This window comes from Rhinolophus ferrumequinum (genome assembly GCF_004115265.2).
Source record: "Rhinolophus ferrumequinum isolate MPI-CBG mRhiFer1 chromosome 15 unlocalized genomic scaffold, mRhiFer1_v1.p scaffold_54_arrow_ctg1_1, whole genome shotgun sequence".
Classification (NCBI taxonomy): Eukaryota; Metazoa; Chordata; class Mammalia; order Chiroptera; family Rhinolophidae; genus Rhinolophus; species Rhinolophus ferrumequinum.
In genome coordinates, this window is record NW_022680357.1 from 4,041,744 (window position 1) to 4,054,483 (window position 12,740).

Consider the following 12,740-nt stretch of genomic DNA (forward strand, 5'->3'; position numbering starts at 1 on the left):
GTTCCTCAACAGTCACTGAAAAATGTATCAAACTTCTGCTCAAAGGCCACTACTGCAAAAACAAGCCAAACCTGCACGCTCCCTCTAGTCTTTTCCCTCCACGTGGAGGCCTATGAGTCTTAATTTGTTCAAAGTCACACAGTAGAGCTGAAACTAGAACCCTGGTGTTCAGGTTCCTGGGCTCTTTAACACCCTTTGGTATGTAAATTAGTCATATTCATATAACATGAATATATGCTGAGAAATTACATGGTATACTCTTGGGGGTTTTCATGGCTCAGACATTTCTCAAAATTGCTGGCAAAAGTTAAAGTGGAGACATATATACACTATATGCATTTCTGAAATGAAACCGTGTAAGCTATTTCTTTTGCGAGGACACTAATACTGTCTCTCAATCATTTATATATGTATATGCCTATATATGGTTTTTTTGTTTTGTTGTACAGCAGTATCCAAGTTACTGGTATTCAATGCAGAATTTTAGAATAGGAGTTCTCTGATTGTTTCTATAGGAAAAATGTTATAATTGGGCGATGCATTCTAGACCAACGGCTGTGCACATATCCTTCATTCAGTGATTGAGAGGTATTATATTATAGTGGTTAAAACTGGTTATTGACTATGACCACACAGCCCAAAATTGAATACCAAATCTTAATGTCTTACTTAACTGTTCTGTGTCTTGGTTTCCTCGTGTAAAAAGGGGAAGATGTAGTACCCTCTCGATAGGATTGTTGTGAGGATTCAATGCATTAAAACATATAAAATACTTAGAAAAGTGCTTGGCAAGGACCCAGTTTCCAGTTTTGGGGAGATTATAAGTAAAGTCTTCTATAATAATATGTGTACAGGTCCTTGTGTAAAAATAAAATTTTTACATTTGAAATAAAAATTTTTGCTTTTCTTGGGTAATAACTTAGGAATGAAGTGTATGTTTAGCTTATAAGAAACTTTACAAGAAACTGCAAAAGTTTTTTCCCATGTGGTTGTACTATTTTACATGAGACTGGCAATATATAACAGTTCCAGTTGCTGTGTATCTTTGCCAGTATTTTTAAAAATTTGAGCCATTCTAGTAGCTATGTACAATATTGTGGTTTAAATTTGCATTTCCCTAATAACTAATGATATTGAGCCTCTTTTCATGGGCTTATTTGCCAATCATATATCCTTTTTGGTGAAGAATCTTCAATTTTTTCCCCCATTTAAAAAATTGATTTTTGAGTTTTGAGAGTTTTATATATCTGGTTACAACTCCTTTGTTAGATAAGCCACTTGCACATATCTTCTCCCAGTCTGTGGCTTGTCTTTTCATTCTATTAACAGTCTTCTGCAGAGAAAAAGTTTTTAATTTTGATGGAGTCCAATTTGACAATTTGTCTTTAATGCTTTTGGTGTCATAGTTAAGAAATCTTTGCTTAATCCAAGGTCACAGAGATGTTCTTCTGTATTTTTTCCTAGAAGTTTTATATTCTTAGGTTTTGCATTTAGGTCTATGCTCTATTTTGAATTAATTTCCTATAATGGATTGAGATATAGATCAAAGAGGTTTTTCTTACCCCACACATGGATTCCAGTTATCCCACACCATTTGTTAAAGAGACTATTCTTTTTTTGAATTCCACCTATGTCAAAAATTGACCATATTAGTGTAGGTCTCTTTCTGGACTCTCTTTTCTGCTCCATTGATCTACGTGTACATTTTCAATCGTTTAGCCGAGGATTTGGCAAACTTTTTCTATACAGAGCAGATAGCAAATTTTTTAGGCTTTGCATGCTAACAGAAAAAATAGAGGATATCATATAGATATTTGTTATATAAGAGACAAAACAAGTTTCCACAAAATTTTTATTAGTGAAATTCAATATAATAATTGAATACAATTTTTTTGGTAATATATATCTACTAATGAGGAAAATGGAGTTCTTTTTTATGGGATAACTTATTGCTTAGCTGGGGTTCAAAGACAGTGTTCCCTACCATCAAAACTGATAGTAAATGTTCAGCTGTTAATGCTGATTTATATGAGATTTTGTATATTTCTTCCTTCCTTTCTTTCTTATTTTTGTAATTTTTATTGGGGAATATTGGGGAACAGTGTGTTTTTCCATGACCCATCAGCTCCAAGTCAAGTCGTTGTTTTCAATCTAGTTGTAGAGGGCGCAGCTCATTGGCCCATGTGGGAATCGCATTGGTGATCTTGGTGTTATGAGCACTGCGCTCTAACCAACTGAGCCAACCGGCCGCGCTGAGATTTTGTGTATTTCACCATGAAGATATATTGATTGAGTCAATTTATGGCTTGAAAAGCATTGATAGAATTCTCTTAGAGTCTTCTCTTGATATTTACCATTTAGAAAGTCATAATGTTATAGGTTAATCATATCCAATTGAAGGTTATGTGGAAACTCCTCAATTGCACAGTTAAATAAATTTTGAAATATGAAAATTTTCGTTGCACTTACATCAAGGTCTGAAAAAAATGCTGCTTGGAATTAGTTTGAGCTTGGAAGATATATCAGCTGCAAATTTGTGTAGAAACGGAGATTTCACTTCTTGTTTTAGTTTTTGACAGCATCCCATTGCTTAAAGCAGCTTGCATTACTTGTTATTCAAATGTTGGTTGCCATCAAAATGACTGTACCACAGTACAAGTTTCACAAATAAGTACTGCAAAAGCCAACTTCAAAAGCTATTTGATGTTCAGTAATAGTGGTTGAGGGCAGTTCTTCCAGCTATTGAAATGTCTCAAAACCATTTTTTGTTTGCAGGTTGTAGAAAATCGGGTAGTAGGCTGGACTTGGCCCATGGGCTATAGTTTGCCTGCTTATACTTCAGCAATACCATATAGTCTTGATTAGGGTAGCTTTGTTTTGTTTTTGTTTTTTTGTTTGTTTGTTTGTTTTAAGATTTTATTGGGGAAGGGGAACAGGACTTTATTGGGGAACAGTGTGTACTTCCAGGCCTTTTTTCCCAAGTCAAGTTGTTGTCCTTTCAATCTTAGTTGTGGAGGGTGCCATTCAGCTTCAAGTTGTTGTCCTTTCAGTCTTAGTTGTGGAGGGCGCCGCTCAGCTCCAGGTCCAGTTGCTGTTGCTAGTTGCAGGGGGCACAGCCCAGCATCCCTTGCAGGACTCGAGGAATCGAACTGGCAACCGTGTGGTTGAGAGCCCCCGCTCCAACCAACTGAGCCATCCAGGAGGCAGCTCAGCTCAAGGTGCCGTGTTCAATCTTAGTTGCAGGGGGCAGAGCTCACCATCCCTTGTGGGACTCGAGGAATTGAACTGGCAACCTTGTGGTTGAGAGCCCACTGGCCCATGTGGGAATTGAACCGGCAGCCTTCGGAGTTAGGAGCATGGAGCTCTAACCCCCTGAGCCACTGGGCCGGCCCCGTGTAGCTTTGTAATAACTCTTGAAACAAGGTAGTATGAGTCCTCCAGTTTTGTTCCCTTTTCAAAATGATTTTGGCTGTTCTAGTCCCTTTGCCATTTCATGTAGATTTTAGAATTAGTTTGCTTCCTCCCACCACCACATCAAAATTACAACTAAATTATAGAGCAATTATTGAGAACCACCTGGGAACTAGCTGAACAGAAGTCCTATAACTAAGAATATAAAGAAGGAACCACAAAACAGGTAGGCAGGGTGGAGACTTGGATCTGGCAGGTCTCACACCCATGGTGTGGTGAATAAGAATCAGGAGGGATATCTTAGCTGCAGAGGTTGCCCCTGAAGAATGAGGAGGGTCCCAGCCCGACACCTGGCTCCCCAGCCTGGGGCACCATTGCTGAGAAGATGAGACCCCATAATATCTGTGAAGACCACCAGGGATTGCATCTGAGTGAGATGGAGGGCTGCTGGAGTTTTAGGTGTACCTCTTGAGGAGCCTGCACATAGACTCACTCACTCACAAACTCACTTGCTCCAAGCTCCAGCACAGGGGAAGCAGCTTAAAAAGTGCCAGGGACATAGGGGAGAGGGGCAAGAGCTAGAGGGGCAGGTATCAGGTCAACTCTCTCTACGATGGAAGCATTGTCAGGTGCCATTGTTCCTTGGTTGAGCCCTCCCCCCATCCAGCCATAGGTGCAGGCAGGCATCAAATCTGAGCTCTTCTCTAACCTGGCTAACATTGCTGTGCCCCACCCCACCCCCCTGCCTTAATGATTCCCTGAGACCCCACCCCACCCAACTCACGTACCTGTGCCAAGCCATTAACAGTTACTTTTCCATATAAGTGGCCTGCCTCAACTTGTGCTGCAGACTTTTGTAAAATCTCTCAAAGGGCCACAAACCTCAAATGAGCAGCATCTGGCCTTAGTGTGCCCTCTACTTCTTGCTAAGCAGCCACAAGCCCAGCACAGTCAGTGTCAACTTACATTGTAATTCCCAGCAGATAGCCCCATGTCTGACATAAGCTGCAGCCAGCGTTGGCTTGGAATGCAGCTACAAGTAAGGGGCCACAAACCTGGCACAAATGGAGACTGGCCTCAGCTAACATTGTGGTGCCCACCAAAGGGTTCCAAGCCAGGCACTAGTGGCAGCCAGCCTCACTTCTCAACATAACCTCTCCCACGCACCTCCAAGTCCAACACAAATAGCAACCAACTGCAGATCACTTTGTAGCTCCCACCAGGCAGCCCAGACACAAATAGCAGCTGACCTTGACCTGCACTGGAGGCCCTCCCAAGAGACTCCAGAACCAACACACCTGATGGCCAGCTTCAGACCACACCAGAGCACCACCCACCCAATGAGCTCTACAAATGACACACCCAAAGGGCAGAATTGACTGGCACCAGAGCCCCACTAAAGTGACTTTTTCTCTGTGGGGTCAGCTCCCTCTCAACAGCTTATCTGCTGTAATCATGGCCAGCCCTCACAGCCAGTCAGCCTGAGGATCAATCCCACTCACTGATGTGCAAACAGCAATCAAGGCTCAACTACAACAGGAGGGCACACACAACCCACACAAGGGACACCTCTGGAACATTCGGCTCAGGTGACCAAGGAGACTGCCCCACTGGGCCTCACAGGACACCTACTACATAAGGGCATTCTGCCAAACTGGCAGACATAGCAGATCTACCTAATACATAGAAACAAACACAGGGAGTCAGCCAAAATGAGACAAAGAAACATGTCCCAAATGAAGGAACAGGACAAAACTCCAGAAAAAAGATCTAAACAAATTGAAGAGAAGCAATCTACCAGATACAGAGTTCAAAACAGTGGTTATAAGGATGTTCAATGAACTTAGGGGAAGGATAGATGAACTTAGTGAGCACTTCACCAAAGAGATAGAAACCATACAAAAGAACCAGTAAGAAATAAAAATACGATAACTGAAATAAAGAATACATTAGAGGAAATCAACATCAGATTAAATGAAGCAGAGGATTGATCAGCGATCTGGAAGACAAGGTAGCAAAAAACACCCAATCAGAACAGAAAAAAAAAAAAAAGAATTAAAAAAAATGAGGATAGTGTAAGGGACTTCTGAGTATTTATCCAAAGAAATCTAAAAACTAATTTGAAAAGATATATGCACCCCTATATTCACAGCAGCATTATTTACAATATCCAAGATATGGAAGCAACCTAAGTGCCCATGAATAGAAAATCAAATAAAGAAAATGTGGTACATACTGTGTTTCCCTGACAATAAGACCTAGTGGGACAATCAACTCTAATGCATCTTTTGAAGCAAAAATTAACATAAGACCCAGTTATTATATTATATTATATTATGTTATATTATATTATACCGGGTCTTATAGTAAAATAAGACCTGATCTTATATTAATTTTTGCTCCAAAAGATGCATTAGAGCTGATTGTCCGGCTAGGTCTTATTTTCAGGGAAACATGGTATATACAATGGAGTATTACTTGGCCATAAAAAAGAATGAAATCTTGCCATTTGCGACAATGTGGATGGGCCTAGAGGGTATAATACTAAGTGAAATAAGTCAGAAAGAGAAAGACAAATTCCATATGATTTCACTTATATGTGGAATCTAAAAAACAAAATGAAAAAACAAAACAAAAACTCATAGATACGGAGAACAAATTGATGGTTGCCAGATGGGAGGGAATTGAAGGGATGGTAAAGGTAAAGGTATTAAGGTAAAAAGGGGATTAAAGTAAAGGGATTAAGGTGAAAAGATAAAGGGATTAAGAAATACAAATTGCCAGTTATAAAAACAGTCATGGAAATATAAAGTACAGCATAGGGAATATAGTAATATTGTAATAACTTTGTAATAATAATGTAATATAGTAAGTAATATTGTATGTATATTGTCAGATGGGAATTACCAGATTGATCAGGGTGATCACTTTGTAAGTTATATAAATGTCTAATCACTGTGTTGTACTCCTAAAACTAAGATAATATTGAATGTCAAATGTAATTGAAAAACTTTTTTAAGATATTACAGAGATTTTGATTGGGATTGCATTGACTCTATAAATCAATTTTAGGAGAACTGATATCTTAACAATGTTTATTTTTCCAGTTCATGAGTATGGTATACATTTCATATTATCTCATTTTTTAAAAACTTGCATTAGTGTTCTGTCATCAGTATATGGATCCTCCACATATTTTGTTACATTTACTTGTTTCATTTTTGTGTGTGTGTTATTGCAAATGATACTTGATAAAAAAACTTTGGGCTTTCATTGTTTTTTTCACTAGTATGTAGAAATACAATTAATTTTTGTATGTTAACCTCATCTCTTGTTACCTTGTTAACTCACCGATTGGTTTATTTTTTAGTTTTGTGCATTTCTTGGGGTTTTCTACATAGAAAATTCTGTCATCTGAGAATGGAGACACTTTTATTTCTTCTTGCCTTATATTTTTTATTGTGTGTCTTCCTTGTAATGCTTTTATCTGGCTGTGGTTTCATGGTAACCTTGACCTCATAAAATGAGTGGGGAAGTAGTCCCTCCTTTTATATTTTCTGGAAGAGATTGTATAGATTAGTATTACTTCTTAAATGTTTGTTAGAATTTGCCAATAAAACCATCTCAGCCTGGGTTTTCTTTCTTGGAAGATTTTTAACTACAAATATAATTTATTTAGTAGATATAGGACTATTCGGGTTACCTATTTCTTCTTGAGTGAGATTTGGTAGTTTGTGTCTTTCAAGGAATTGGTTTGTTTCATCTACATTGTTGAACAAATAGGCATTAATACTGTTTCGATAATATTTTTACAGTTTATTTGAAAGGCTATCTTCACCACATACTAAATTACCATATATACTTGGCTCTATATAGGTTCTTCTATTTTATTCAGCTGCCTGTTACTATCCTAGTACAATATTGTTTTAATTAATGAAGTTATATAACAACATATTTTAATATTTGGATAGTCTCTGGTAATTATCTGTTTCTTTCAGAATTTTCTTGGTAATCTCATACCTTTATCCTTCATATGGATTTCAGAACCAGCTTTTTAAAAAAATCTTGTTGAAATCTTTATTTAAAATGCTCAATTTATATGTAAAATATGTATATTTAGGAGAATTAATATCTTAACAATATTGACTCTCTCTGTGCAAGTGTGCAAGGACAAAATATGTCTCTATTCAAGCCTTATTTATGTCTTTTAATAAGAATTTTACAGTTTTCTTCATATAGGTCATATAAGCATATTTCTTGTAACATTTATTCCTGAATGTCTTCTTCTGGTGTTGCTATTGTGAACGTGACCTTTTCCTCCAGTATATTTTCCCAGCTGGTTTGTTTATAGGAAAACCATTGATTTTTTTTAAATACTTATTTTGTAACTGGCCACCTTACCTTTCACTGTTTCTTATGATTTTTTTCAGTTATTCTTTTGGGTTTTTTGTGTATACAATTTTATAACACATCATAAATGTGTTCCCCCTTTACCTGTTTTTATGCCTCTTGATTCATTCTATCATCTAAGTGTATGTAGTAGCACAGAGCTACCAAGAGCTCACATAGCATACTGTGCCTGCCAGTGATTGCCCAAAGGTGACACCCACCAATTAGATAAAGGCATGTCCTCTGGGTGGACCAATTAAAGTCATCCAAACTGTGCAGACCAATTAGATAAATGTACCTCTCTGCATGGACCAATTAGCAAAAAACATTCTTTCTTACAGTTGACCCAGCCTTGTGCCAGGATGAATGGAGTTCAGACTGGATCTCCCCTTGGCTGGGTGCCCTTATATTGGGAACAGCCCTCACAATGACCCAATTATTCTGGGTTAGCATTTCCAGAACAATGTTAGAAAACAATTTTGCAGCTGGCATTCTAGTCTTGGTTCTGCCTTAACTGAATTCTGCTACTAATCACCAGAAAATATATTTGCTTTTGATTAGAGATATGTATTTTTTTTTAATTTTTTTATTAGGGAATATTGGGGAACAGTGTGTTTTTCCAGGGCACATCAGCTCCAAGTCGTCCTTAAATCTAGTTGTGAAGGGAACATCTCAGATCCAAGTTTTCAATCTTAGTTGCGGGGGACACACAGCCCACCATCCCATGCGGGAATTGAACTGGCAACCTTGTTCAGAGCTCACACTCTAACCAACTGAGCCATCTGGATGCCCTGTATTTTTTTTCAGTATGTTATAAACAAGTCTTTTTCTAAGGTTTTGGGTGTTTTTTGGGTTTTTTTAAGATCCAGAAATAGACGGTAAATTTTATCAAATGCCCTTTGGAATTCATTAACATAGTAATATGTTTTTAATCCTTCGACCAAACAATATAGTAAATTATACATATCATAATAGTGAAAATATTGAATCATTCCTATATTTCTGTGATGAATTTTCCACTCGCTCATGGTGTACTATTCCTTTAATGCACTTCTGGATTCTATGTGTTATCAAGGACTTTTATGTCTTCAGTGAGAATGGGTTTTAGTGTTTCTAAAGCTATCATTGTCAGATTTTGGTATCACTGGTATGCTAACCTGCTTTTTAAATATTGGAGGTTTTCTATCTTTATGGATCAGAATGATCTGTTGCTTGTAGTTGAGAACAACTCACCCATTCGAGTTATTTGCACTTGCACTGCTTTGAGGTGTCTTTGACAGCTTTCCCAATTTCTTCACAATTTATTTGAAGAAATATTTAGACTTTTAGAAAACTCCCTTCCTTTACTAAGTTGGTGATATCTATTTTCCTAAATAATCAACCTACACAGGCAGGTTGATAAATTTGTATTTGCAGAGACTTATAAAAAGCGGTTAAGTTTCTATGCATCATTAGTTATTCTTAATTAATCTGTCACTCTGTTGGCTCCCTTTTTGTGTTGACTCAATGTACTAGTGAATTATTTATTTTAGGAATTTTATTTCCCTACTTAGCAGTCCTTCTTTTCCCTTTTCTAATTCAAACTTTCTGCTATAAAACCATGTGTTGCTAAGAAATTTAGAGTTAAGAAAACTTATTACAGAAACAATTCTTTCAATGGAAAAGTGTTGTCGTAGACTGGAGGTCATCACATGTATCGTAACAACGGTCCTTTTCTTGCCAGAATCTCAACCGTGGTATTTTAGAAATACCTGTGAACATGTAGCTACATAAACTGAGTATTTGATCATATGTAGCTTTTACTTAGGAGGTACCGCTTTTCTTTCCTGTCATGCGAATGATAGTTTTGAAGTATCATTTGCATCCTTAATATCCCTAATAGTGGTTGCTAGCGATGCTAGTGACCATAAGAAGTTCTTACAGCTGTGTAACTGCACAGAGCTAGTTTCCTGAACCAGTTTATCCAGTGATGGTCTGTGTAATAAAAAACAAAAATCACCCATATACATAATTGATTTTTAATTTATGTGGGTTTCTAAATTGTAATTTAATAGTGAAAGGGTTTAGGATTATGATTTTACTCTTGTCAACATAATTTTTTAAAAATAGACTTTAGTTTTTAGAGCAGTTTTAGGTTCACAGAAGAATTGAGGGGAAGGGACAGAGGTTTTCCATATACCCCTCGCCACCTGATATGCACAGCCTGTCCTATGATCAACATCCTGCACCAGAGCGGTGCATTTGTTACAATCCGTTGTGACATGGACACATCACTATTCCCCAACGTTTATAGCTTACAATAGGGTTCACTACTAGTGTTGTACATTCAGTGGGTTTTGACAAACATGTACTGATATGTATCCATTATAGTATCATACACAATAGTTTCACTGCCCTAAAACTCCCACGCTCTACTTTATCCTTCCCTCCCCAACAACCCTTGGCAACTACTGATTCTTTCACTGTCTCCATAGTTTTGCCTTTTCTAGAATGTCTTATCATTGAAACCATACAGTGGATAGCCTTTTCAGACTGGCTTCTTTCACTTAGTAACATGCATTTAAGTTTCTTCCATGTCTTTTCATGGCTCATTTCTTTTTAGCGTTGAATAATATTTCATTGTCTAGATATACCAGTTTATTTATCCTTTCGCCTATTGAAGGACATCTTGGTGGCTTCCAAGTTTTTGGCAATTATGAATAAAGCAGTTATAAACATCCATGTACAGGTTTTCATGTGGACATTATTTTTGGGACTCGGGCCAAGGCTTCTAGAAGCAATAAACTCAGGGCATGTCTCTTATCTGTGGTAAGAGACAGAACTCCACGGCTGCCATGCAGACGTAAGTCCTCTGGTTGGATAGAATATCTGGTTTTAGTTCCTAGCCTAGGGAACCAACATAATGTAAACCGACTGGCAGCCGACTGATATTTTATTGGAATTTTATTTCCAGGGGTGGGAAACGTTTAATAAGTAAAGTACTGTAATTACTCAACCCCTAAGATAACTTCCCAAAACCATACCAATAGGAAGTGGGCTACAACAGCACTGCAGCTCAGAAGGGCAATCGCCTCCAATTCCCTTCTCGTGAAGGGCTGTGAAAGATGGCAGATACAACCAGTCTCCCTCTTCCAATGTATGTTGGATGACTTGGGTGGTCATATTCTCATTTTTGAGCCCCAAGTACCAGACCCCAGGGAGTCAAATCTAGACCAGGACCAGAGGAATGCACATCACCCAGAGCCTACCCTTGATCTAGATGCAGAATCCGTCCAAACCTAGATCTTCTTTTGGAGAGGGAGCAAGTGTGTTTTATGTTGTTCATAGATGGTTTATTATATTAGGCAGAGAAGTTTTTAAATGTTATATACAGGATTTCTTTTCTTCTGGGCAGCAAAGGAGATAGGTTTCCCTCCCTTCTGCTGGTAATAGAAATCTTTGTATGTGTACATGTGTGTGGGGGGTAATCATTTCATATGGTTCAGACCCCTTCTCCCCATTTTCCTGGCTCTTCTCCCACACGCCACCAAGCGAAGCCAGAGTCTTCTTGGGAGTTTTGCTGGAAGGAGACATATTTTCTCTGGTATTTTTTATATAAGCCTAGAGCTCCTGTTTAGAGACTGCTTGACAAGAGGACACAGAGGAAAGTAAAATTGAGAGACAAACCCTGATTCCCTGATTACATTATTTGAACACTTGGACAGCTGTTTCTATAGGTTATTCCATTTTAGACTTCCAGTTATGTGAGCAATAAATCCTTCATCTGTTGTTTTTGTTTTTGTTTTGTTTGGGCTTAAGCTAGGTTGAGTTGGACTTCTGTTACTTTGTAAATGACAATTCCTGTCTGGTAGATCAATTTAATTTCATGACTTGGACTACGCTGGTAGCAGAGATAAGGAAAGAAGTGAAATTCACATAACATACAATTGGCCATTTTAAAGTGTGCGATTCAGTGATACTTACTGTATTCACAATGCTGTTCCTTTAGATTCTTATGTGCAACATCAGAGATGCTTTAACTAGAGAAAAAATATTTTTCTTTCCTCAACGGAAAAATGTTTTTCTGGAAATGAAAATATTATTGTAGTAGTATCTAAAAATTAAAGCATATATTACGCTTGGGAAATAAAGAGTGAAAAGGAACTTGCTGCTATATAAAGTATTTTTCTTTCCTCTGATTTTTTCTACTCCTGAGACATGCCCCATCAAGTCGCCTTTCTCTCTCCAGCAGGGTCACTCTGGACCCTCTAAAAAGCCCCCTCAGCTCGTCCTTTGCCAGGTAGTTCTCTCCCTCCCTTCTCAGCCAAGCTCTGGGAAAGTGGTATCTAAAGTCCCTAACCACATTTCCTACCTCCTATTGCCACTCACCCAAAATTACAGCATCGTCACATCCTTGGCTGCCACACCCACTAGTTTCTCCCTTTTTCCATGTGACTGTTCAGTGACATTTCACAATATCCCCTGCAGCCTTCTGATGAAAGCCCCTCCCGTGGCCTCTCCCCATTGCATTTGGCTCTGTCCCTCTGTGGCCCCTTCTCTGTCTTGTCTGAAGGCTCCTCTTTTCTTTCTGAATGGAGGGGTTCTTCAGGCTCCCAGTCTACTTCACGTTCCTTACTCTATCCTCTGCCCCCGACACCCCTGAATTCCTTTCACATTCACCCCCAGGCCTTCAGCTACCATCTTGTTCCAGCTAGGATCTTCCCTGAGCTCCCAAGTCTAGATTTTTCCAGTGACTTCTCCCACCTTCCTGAAGCCCAGTGGGAAACGGGCCCCTTATCACCCCGCTGGGTCAGAGGGGCTTTTACTGCCAGGGCAGTGGGTGGGGGCTAGAGAAGGTATAGCTGCAACATAGCCACGAGAACACCTGTTTCCTGAAAAATAAGAAAACTTTACCTCTGAATAAATAAGAGTGATAAGGGAGGACATAAAGAACAAGTCAA